This window comes from Maylandia zebra, linkage group LG23, assembly GCF_041146795.1.
Source record: "Maylandia zebra isolate NMK-2024a linkage group LG23, Mzebra_GT3a, whole genome shotgun sequence".
Taxonomy (NCBI): domain Eukaryota; kingdom Metazoa; phylum Chordata; class Actinopteri; order Cichliformes; family Cichlidae; genus Maylandia; species Maylandia zebra.
In genome coordinates, this window is record NC_135188.1 from 6,015,451 (window position 1) to 6,025,599 (window position 10,149).

The 10,149-nt window shown below is 41.5% G+C and overlaps 1 protein-coding gene across 2 annotated transcripts in view; it reads right to left on the minus strand.

Moving 5' to 3' along the window:
* gatad2ab (GATA zinc finger domain containing 2Ab) overlaps window positions 1–10,149 on the minus strand; it is a 34,063-nt gene that overhangs the window by 22,348 nt on the left and 1,566 nt on the right. The window lies entirely within an intron of this gene.

Below are 10,149 nucleotides of genomic sequence, written 5' to 3' on the forward strand. Positions count from 1 at the left end.
GAGGCTACCTATGCTAATCTGTGCACCAGGCTAGGAGTGGGGGCAGGGACCCAGCTGAGGTGGTGCCATGGTTGGGGGAGGGAGAAGGGTGCAGACCGCGTGTGGTTAGCTGAGCCATAATCTCACTGTACCCAAGTGAAAAATACTCTTCCTTGTCTTCTCTCTCTCTCTCTCTCACACACACGTACACTCTTCGTCCTTCCCTCTACCCTTCCCTTTCTCACTCACACACACACTCTCCTCAGTTCTTCTGTTATAGGCTCGCCAGCCCGTAAGTGTGTGTATGCCCCTACTGGTTGTGTCCTGCACGCCAAGGGTTAAGCCCCTGCCATTTTAACGCCACTGACAGATCAGACCATTAGGGTGTTACCTAACAAAATGGAAGCCTTTAACCCTGAATCTGCCAGACTGCTTCTGAGTGAGAGTGTGTGTGTGTGTGTGTGTGTGTGTGTGTGCGCAAGTGAGAACCAGAGCCACACAGAGCCCTGTGTGTCTCCACCTGGATTCTCCCTCAGCAACATGACGACAAGGACAACAACGGTAAGTCCAGGTAAAGGAAAACAGACTTCTGTACATGATCTCTCTCACACACAGACACAGAATGGCTGTTTGTATGAGGAAGACACACTTTTTCATGTATTCTCATCAAGACCGCTAAGAAATAAGAAGTGCACATATTCTCACTGCCCACATCTCATCTGGATTTTGATAAGAAAACACAGACAGAATGTGCAATTAAATAAAAATAAATAAAGAGCAATCATTTCACACAATTAACAGAAAATTAACAGAGCCTCAAGCAACAACAACGTCGAAATCATGAAAGTCTAAGAAACACTAACATCTCAGTTAATGCTTAAGCAGTCTTCTCAAACTCCTAATCACAAAATTACTGGATACATTTTCAACCATTAATGTTTACTTTCTATAATAAAAAGGAATCACTAAATGTTTTCAAAACTCCTAGACAGGGATAATCTCCAATTTCAGCCAAATTGCTTCCAAATGGTTACTCCATAATCCTGTAAAACCAGAAGCACATACCCACATACAGAAGGAGGGCCAGGACACACGCAGACTGCTATCAGATTACATTTCTCAGAAATGAATGGTAGCAGGAAGTGCCCAGAGTACAGGGGGGAAAGAGCTTAAAGGGTGCTCAAAAAAATAAATAAAAAATACAGTGTCCCAAAATCCACAACGTGAGTGCAACATCTGTGCACAATGTTGAAGAACAACCAGGTAAATTACATTTGGGTTTTTGAGTAGCTATACTTCTGAGTTAGAAAAGCAAATCATCAGGTTTCATAAGATCTTGATTAGGTGGGGTTCAAACAACAGGAAACCACAGAAAATAAAACATTTTGAAGTATAGCTGAGAAATCAAAATGTCAGTAGGCACATTCAGGCTGCACTTCAGACATGAAAGAAAACTCATCTGAAGCAAAGATTTGCACAGGCATAGTGCACGGCAGTTACAGATTTGGTTATGTGAATGACTAGAGCAGCATCTAAAAAGAAAAACTGAAGTCTTACACAAAACACAATCACCACACTAACCTTCTCATTCATATGTCATGCATGGAGGAAAACTATTGTTTATTAGTCTTTGGAATGAAAGAGTAATTAATGGAAATGAAAATGCTATATGAATGGATATGATAGCTGATATGCCAGAACTTGTTAGCCTTGTTGATTGAATGATATAAATAAAAGGAGAAGTTCAAAAACAAGAATATGGCACCCATATCCTGTCTCTTTTTCCTGATATTCCAGAGTAACTTGTTTAGTACACAGAAATCTAAAACTAAACCAGTACAACAAGGATTTTCTACCTTTGGAAGAACAACCATCACCCTAGGGCTGTGCGATATGACCAAAATCTCATATCCCGATATAAGACATTATCGTCCCGATAACGATATAAATCACAAAAATTTAACATTTTCTGTAAATTCTGTGAATCTTGGGCAGCTCGACGTTTCCAGCTGGCCGTAGTGTACCTGGAGTCAAGTGTTTTAACCGATGCATGAAACGATACATTTTTAGACATAAGTTGTAACAGCCGCTTTTTTCTTTGTGAGTATTTATTACACAGCGTGCTGCAGGGAAAAGCCTGTTCTAATGTTTGAGTCTAAGGTTTATTTTTTAAGCACCTGACAGGCCTTTTTTGCTTCTCATCCGTAAATACTCTGCATACTCTTTCACGTGACTCAGTTTATTTTGAAAAGTCTTAACAGGATCTTGAGCTTATTTGTGAAAGGTTTATGTAGGAAATAAACAAGCGGACACGCGATGGTTTTACCATCGTTGTTGCAAACGACAACACATAAAAACAGGCGCTTGTCCGCCTGTAGTGTGGTTTCTCTTATTAGATATAAGAGAAAGACCATCAAAACAATGAAAAAATATTGCCATAAACAGTTTATTTTACGACACCACGAAACAAACGATAGCGTAAAATGAAACGATAGACGTTTCTATATTGTCATCCGCCCCACCAAGCTAGGCGAGTGGCTCCAGCAGATCCCGGGAATAACATCGGAGATCTCTGTCCAGAAGAGCGCAGCACTGGGTTGATGGTGAAGTTTTAATTGAAGAAAAAAAAAAGGATATAAACCACATTCACACATGAACTCCCAATTTCGTTTCGAAGAATCACTCCATGACACTGAAGTCTCAAAGTAGCACACAACAACAGATTGTCTACTTTACACTAGTCCTCAATACTGGAAATAGATGAGGGTGGTGCAAGGGCAAAGGGTGACCACTTGCTAGTTGTGAATTCAACCAGCCCATTATTATGGTGATGTGATTATTCTCACATCACCATGAATTGGTGTAGTTGGACTTTAAACTGTCTTTAATTTGCCATCTCGTACAATGTCCAGTCCGGCTGCATAAGACATTTGTGTTCACCTATGCACTTCTTTGGTAATCAGGAAATGTTCAGAATTACAGAGCATTTTTGAAAACAGCTTTCAAGACATTCAGTTTATGTGTAGCTCTGTAATGGTCAATGGTCACTAACTAGTTGTCATTCTGCAAAATATGTTTTTGCCCCCCCACCGATATCATTCGGTTAGCATACGTCTTTGACCCTGCTTACAGTGTGTGGAAGAGGGATTCAAATTCAAAATCTTTCCCGAGTTGACCCTTTCAAAATTACAGCATCAACACACCCAGAATCCACAATAGGTGTGGCGTTAAGCATGTCTGTTTGACTTTTTAAACCACACCCAGTATCTCGTCACTCTTTAGTTGGCCCCACATATTTGGTCAGATTCTTCTTTACTTGTGCTATGACAAGTCTGTTTACAGGTGGGAGGAATATCATTAAAGTACTAAATGACAGGAGGCGTGGGCTTTCACATGTAGCTGTGCAATATCATGTTGCAGTTAGGATATACTGCATACATTTTGCATTTAAAACAGCTCACATAAGTGCAAGTAATATGGGTAACTGCCCTTTTAAACATAAGGTAAACCTATCATTACCCTTTATATAATCATTTATTTTTAACCTACATACAAATACTCATAACTAAAGTGTGCCATTTTAAGCCATACTCCACCAAAAGTGTTATCCCGAAGTATCAAACACCTGACTTCTGTGAAAGACCTCCATACTAAAATTTCACTCTGGTGCCACTCCTTTATGTGACACCAAAAAAAAAAAAAAGCGTGACAAAGATGTTAAAGCATGTGATTAACAGTTTCAAATGGTTTTTGAATACACAGATACGACTTGCAGGGTACAAGGGTTAATCTCCTGTTTGACTGTGTTCAATTTTGACAATGTCTTCTCACTTTTAGATTAGTAGACTAAGTTGATTATTTTTCCCTTTCATTCATTGACCAGTAAGCATGTCCAAAGCAGTATACATAGTTGGAATAGACACTTTTTGGTTAAGATCTTCTTTCATGCATCTCTCATGTCTTGCCTGCCTTATTAGCTGAGTGAAGCACTTTCAGAGGTGCTAGGAGCAAAGTATGACTTGACAGTATGTTTAAGCACATGGTTTAAAAAAAAAAAAAGAAAGAAAAAAAAAAGAAAAAAGAAAGCCTTCTGATGTTAGCTGGCAGCATTAGGGTAGGGATCCAGGAATATTTCTCCCAAAACACATACCTATACTGGCCTTTATGGACTGATATAGGATTATCTGCAAATAACATGACATTTAACCGATGTTAGTAGCATATGTTTCTGTTGCGTCACATCAATTTTATGCAGCCTGAATGTTCAAAGAGTGTGATAAGGATGTAAAAGAATGAAGTAGGAATGACACTGAGCTTCTGGGAAGATAACTTAATTTTTATGTAATGTGATGCGGGATAAGACAATGTGTGGACCATCACACAGTACTCTGACACAAATTCAAACATTTGAGAACCACTTTTACAATCATTTACCTGGTGTTACACTGTAAATTCCATCTGGTTCTTCATCCTGTTCCCTTTACAAACCCTATCCACAGATGGGACTTTACAAACCTGATCCATATCTACTAGAGAAACCTGACTCTGCAAATCATAATTTGGGTAAGTGGCCACGCTGTTCAAACTTCCACAGCCAATGTTATTAACCTTTGTTTTGATTACTTTTATGCCAGGCAGATAGTGCACTAATGAAATGACATGTACATAGAATTCACAATTCAGCCATGTGGCAGGAAGGCAGCCAGAACCGTTTGTCCCCTCTTGGACTCATGCCTTGATACAACATGTATCCAAGTTGCCGGCTGGTCTGCTTGATGCACTGAGAGTTTGAGAACTGTCACTTTAACCCTGTCCCCATAATAGAACCAGCTGTAAGAGCCAGCCTGAGAAGAAAAAGAAAGTGTATTTCATAAACTGCCTTCCTTATAATGGAAGCGGTACCCGTTTTAGGCAACATAGTGTTCATGTAGGCAATCAAAGAGAAGTATTATTTCCATTAGCAATGTTGAAATGTTACTAGATACTCTAAGTAAAAATACCAAATCCATCTTAAAGTCTTGAGAATATGATTGGTTGCAGAAGAAAAAATAAGTATTACCTAACCTTAAATTAACTTAGGGTGTTTAGTTGTGGATGTGGCCAGTCAGACAGCATGCATGTGCTACATGTAGGCAGCATCCAGTGTCTGGGAAACCCCCCCCCCATTAAACGCATATTACTGTAAGTGTTGCATGAATTCAAAATAAGGAAATGTGGTTGAAGCACACAGCAACACTGAAGAGGAGCAAAACTGGACGCTCTCACTCAATACCACATGGCCATGCAGTAAATAGTTATTTTTAGAGATGTTAAGTAGAGATAGGAATATACTGAAAGCCACAATACATATCAAACCCTATTATGGAAACTGAAATGTTACATTTTAGTTTCTCACTCATCTCAAGGTTCTTTCTTCATCGTGTAGTATAAAGTTTAAAGTGGAATTAAAAAGTCAAATGGGTTAGTTTCATTAAACACAGTGCCAAACTTATCAGTCAACAAACTGTACTTTAAACTGTTTGAGTGATCTCATTGCAAGAACATATGCATGATGGAGTCCAACGCGGTAAACAAGAAATCGTTCAGTTCAAACAGTGCAGGATTCCTCTACAGAGGCCAAAGAATTCCTTAAGGCCTTTGGGTGGGAACCCCTGGCTGATATGTTGATGCCTGTTCTCCAACATCTAGCACAACTACCAGAAAGACAATTTCTTAGAAGAGCTTAAAAATATTCAGATTTATGGAGAAAAAAAAAAACACTTTAGAAAAACAATGCAAAATTAATCTTATTGTGGCAAGCAAGCAAAGGATGCAAGACTGTCAAGAATTGAAAGCAAGATGGCAAAGGGAACTACTCCTACACCACAGGACGTGAATTTTCACTATTTGACATCTTTAACTCACTTGTGAGTAGATTACCTCTGATGACATCACTGAGACAAAAAACATAAAACAATACTTCCTGATCTTTCATTCACACAATGCTTGACAGCAGATAGGCGACTGATTCTACTGAGACTTGATAGTCTCACCAGCACTTCCTGTTAGCCGTCTCAAAATGTCTGGCCTCAAACTAAACCTGACTGACAGCTGCGATAAACTGTTACACTGGGTGATTGAGATACTATTAACAATCCTCTAAAGCTATTGACTAAGCCCATTTAAAAAACAAAAGAATCTGTGTTCATCAAATCATATATTCTTTCATATAGAATTTTTTGTTTTGTGTTTTCATTTATAATAAATAAATAAATTTAAAAAAAAAAAAAAAAAAAAAGCAGCTCTCATCTGAGACATTTCATGCCTTGAATTACCTCAGATGTAAAGCCACACCTTTGCCTCTCTCACTACGTAGAGATTTACGACATGCAAACTAGTACCTGCCTCTGACCTCAGCTGCACTCACGTTCTCTTGCAAGGTGAAGGGAGAGACAGCAATGGTCCACACTCTGGGTGTGTAGTTGAGCAGAAGAGCAAAAAACAATGCTTAATTTATAAAACAGGAAGCACATGAAGAGCATGCTAATCAGGCATGCCAGGAGAGGGAAAAAGTCACACAGCACATTTGTTTAAAAAAAGGAAAAACAAACACAAAAAAAAAAAAAAATCCACAAAAACAAGACTGCATCAGACAGTGAACAAGTGCTAGCCAATAAGAAACTAAATTAATGGGCCATCAAAATCAAAGTATTTAGATTAAACTTATTAACTTTAAACTGCATGCAGATATACATGTTTCAGTCTTTAATTTCCTCACCTCTAACACCTTTGGAATGGGATGCTGTCATCTACTGCCAAATTAAAGTGTGGATCTGTTATTTTGCTTTTGTGGCATTCAAGAATTGAGAAAAGTTATGCATTTATAGCACCAGTGAAATCAAATTGATCAAATCGCATTCATGTTCTCTCCTCCACTCTGCAATGCATCTTTGTGTAACAGTTAAACACACACATGGAGCAGAATGAAAGGAAACATGGAAATGTTGAAACAGACAGCACAGCAGAAAAGCAAAATACAGTACAGCGCTAATAATGTTGTCGTCTGGCAGCACAAACGAACCAGCTGCTAGTTAACGAGAGACACCCGGAATGGCTAACCGAAGGTCGAACGGTCCTGATCCCCAAGGAGGAACCGGTCCCATCCAACTACCGACCAATAACCTGCCTCAGTACTACATGGAAGCTCCTGTCAGGCATCATATCGGCTAAGATGAACAGGCACATGGGTCAATACATGAGTGGGGCACAGAAAGGGATTGGCAAGAATACCAGAGGCGCAAAACACCAGCTACTGGTAGACAGAACAGTCAGCCGAGACTGCAAGACCAGACTGACCAACCTGTGCACTGCCTGGATTGATTACAAGAAGGCCTATGACTCAATGCCCCACAGCTGGATACTGGAATGCTTAGAATTGTACAAGATCAACAGGACCCTAAGAGCCTTCATCAGGAACTCAATGGGGATGTGGCGTACAACACTAGAGGCCAACTCCAAGCCCATAGCACAAGTCACCATCAAGTGCGGGATCTACCAAGGAGATGCTCTGTCCCCACTGCTGTTCTGCATAGGCCTGAACCCCTTCAGTGAGATCATTAACAAGACTGGCTACGGATACCGACTACGGAACGGAGCAGTTGTCAGCCACCTCCTGTACATGGATGACATCAAGCTGTATGCCAAGAGTGAACGAGACATCGATTCACTGACCCACACTACCAGACTATACAGCAATGACATTGGAATGTCGTTCGGACTGGAGAAGTGTAGTCGAATGGTAACAAAGAGAGGGAAGGTAGTCAGAACTGAGGGGATTGAACTACCAGAAGGCAACATTGCAGACACAGAGGACAGTTACAAGTACCTGGGGATCCCGCAGGCGAATGGGAACCATGAAGAGGCCGCTAGAAAGGCTGCAACCACCAAGTACCTGCAGAGGGTCAGGCAAGTCCTGAGGAGTCAGCTGAACGGTAAGAACAAGATCCGGGCCATCAACACCTACACCCTGCCCGTGATCAGGTACCCTGCTGGGGTAATAGGCTGGCCAAAGGAGGAGATAGAAGCCACTGACATAAAGACAAGAAAGCTCCTTACCATGCATGGAGGGTTTCACCCCAAGTCCAGCACCCTGAGGCTGTACGCTAAGCGGAAGGAAGGGGGCCGGGAACTGGTGAGTGTCAGCACCACAGTCCAGGATGAGACAACGAACATCCAAGAATACATTGGGAAGATGGCCCCAACTGACTGAGTGCTCAGTGAATACCTCAGGCAGCAGAAACCCAAGAAAGAGGAGGGAGATGAGGAACCATCATGGAAGGACAGGGCCCTGCACGGTATGTACCATCGGCAGATAGAGGAGGTGGCTGATATCCAGAAATCCTACCAGTGGCTGGACAAAGCTGGACTGAAAGACAGCACAGAGGCACTAATCATGGCAGCACAAGAACAAGCTCTAAGTACAAGATCCATAGAGGCTGGGGTCTATCACACCAGGCAAGACCCCAGGTGCAGGCTGTGTAAAGATGCCCCAGAGACAATCCAGCACATAACAGCAGGGTGCAAGATGCTAGCAGGCAAAGCATACATGGAACGCCATAACCAAGTGGCCGGCATAGTGTACAGGAACATCTGTGCCGAGTATAATCTGGAAGTCCCGAGGTCAAAATGGGAGATGCCCCCAAGGGTGATGGAGAATGACCGAGCTAAGATCCTGTGGGACTTCCAGATAGAGACGGACAAAATGGTGGTGGTAGACAAACAGAAGAAGACGGCCGTAGTGATCGATGTAGCGGTTCCGAATGACAGCAATATCAGGAAGAAGGAACACGAGAAGCTGGAGAAATACCAAGGGCTCAGAGAAGAGCTCGAGAGGATGTGGAGGGTGAAGGTAACAGTGGTCCCCGTGGTAATCGGAGCACTAGGTGCAGTGACTCCCAAGCTAGGCGAGTGGCTCCAGCACATCCTGGGAACAACATCGGAGATCTCTGTCCAGAAGAGCGCAGTCCTGGGAACAGCTAAGATACTGCGCAGGACCCTCAAGCTCCCAAGCTTCTGGTAGAGGACCCGAGCTTGAAGGATAAACCGCCCGCAGGGGCGTGCTGGGTGTTTTTTTATATATAATCATCATTATATACAGTTAATGAAGGTCGCCGGTTCGATCCCTGGGCTCTCTGGCCTGGTCGTTGTGCCCTTGGGCAAGACACTTTACCCATCTTGCCTACTGGTGTTGGCCAGAGGGGCCGATGGCACGATATGGCAGCCTCGCTGTCAGTCTGCCCCAGGGCAGCTGTGGCTACAACTGTAGCTTGCCTCCACCAGTGTATGAATGTGAGAGTGAATGAATAGTGGTATTGTAAAGCGCTTTGGGTGCCTTGAAAAGCGCTATATAAATCCAACCCATTATTATTATTATTATTATTATTATTATTATTATTATTAAAGACTTAATCTTAAACACCTCAGTCAGATATGGAAAGTGGGAAGAATTCAGACATACAACCCTGAGAAGATGTATTGCTTAAAGTCACTAGAACAAAGACTAAGGATGAGGACTAAGAATATCTTTAATTTCTGTAACTTACTGTCTATTGTCATCATTAAAAAGGCTGCAATACCTTTTAATGTTTTCGTGATTACCATAAATTCACAATAGAACGTTAAGGATGGTCAAGTAAAATCAAGACTTCATTTGGAACCATTAAAAAAATAACCACGGGCAAAAACTGTATTCTGATGCTTTACTTTCATGCTAAACAATTCACAGATTCACAAGTGGGAAAAAAAAAACTGCTACAATAAGATTAAGTTCCAGACACCAGTAAACTCCAAGGCTAACTCTAACCAAAATAAACTTAACAATGACAAAGACAAGCAAGGCACCCTGGAGCCTTGAAAATGGCAAAAGCAAAAATATATTTATGGTTGGTGGAAAATAGACATGTATCTTAAAATGGTTCAATCCCTGTGTGGCAGAATATGAGAGGATCTCGAGTCATGCCTGTCTAGTTACATCATGGGCCTTGGCCATCATAAAAGACCCCCCCCCCCCACGCAAAAATAAAAATAAAAATAAAAAATCACTAGCCAAGAGTGCCAACTGTTTGCTTGCAGTAAAAGTAGGCTACTTGCACAACAAAGGTGCAGCTTAGGAGACACACCTCAAAGTCAAGT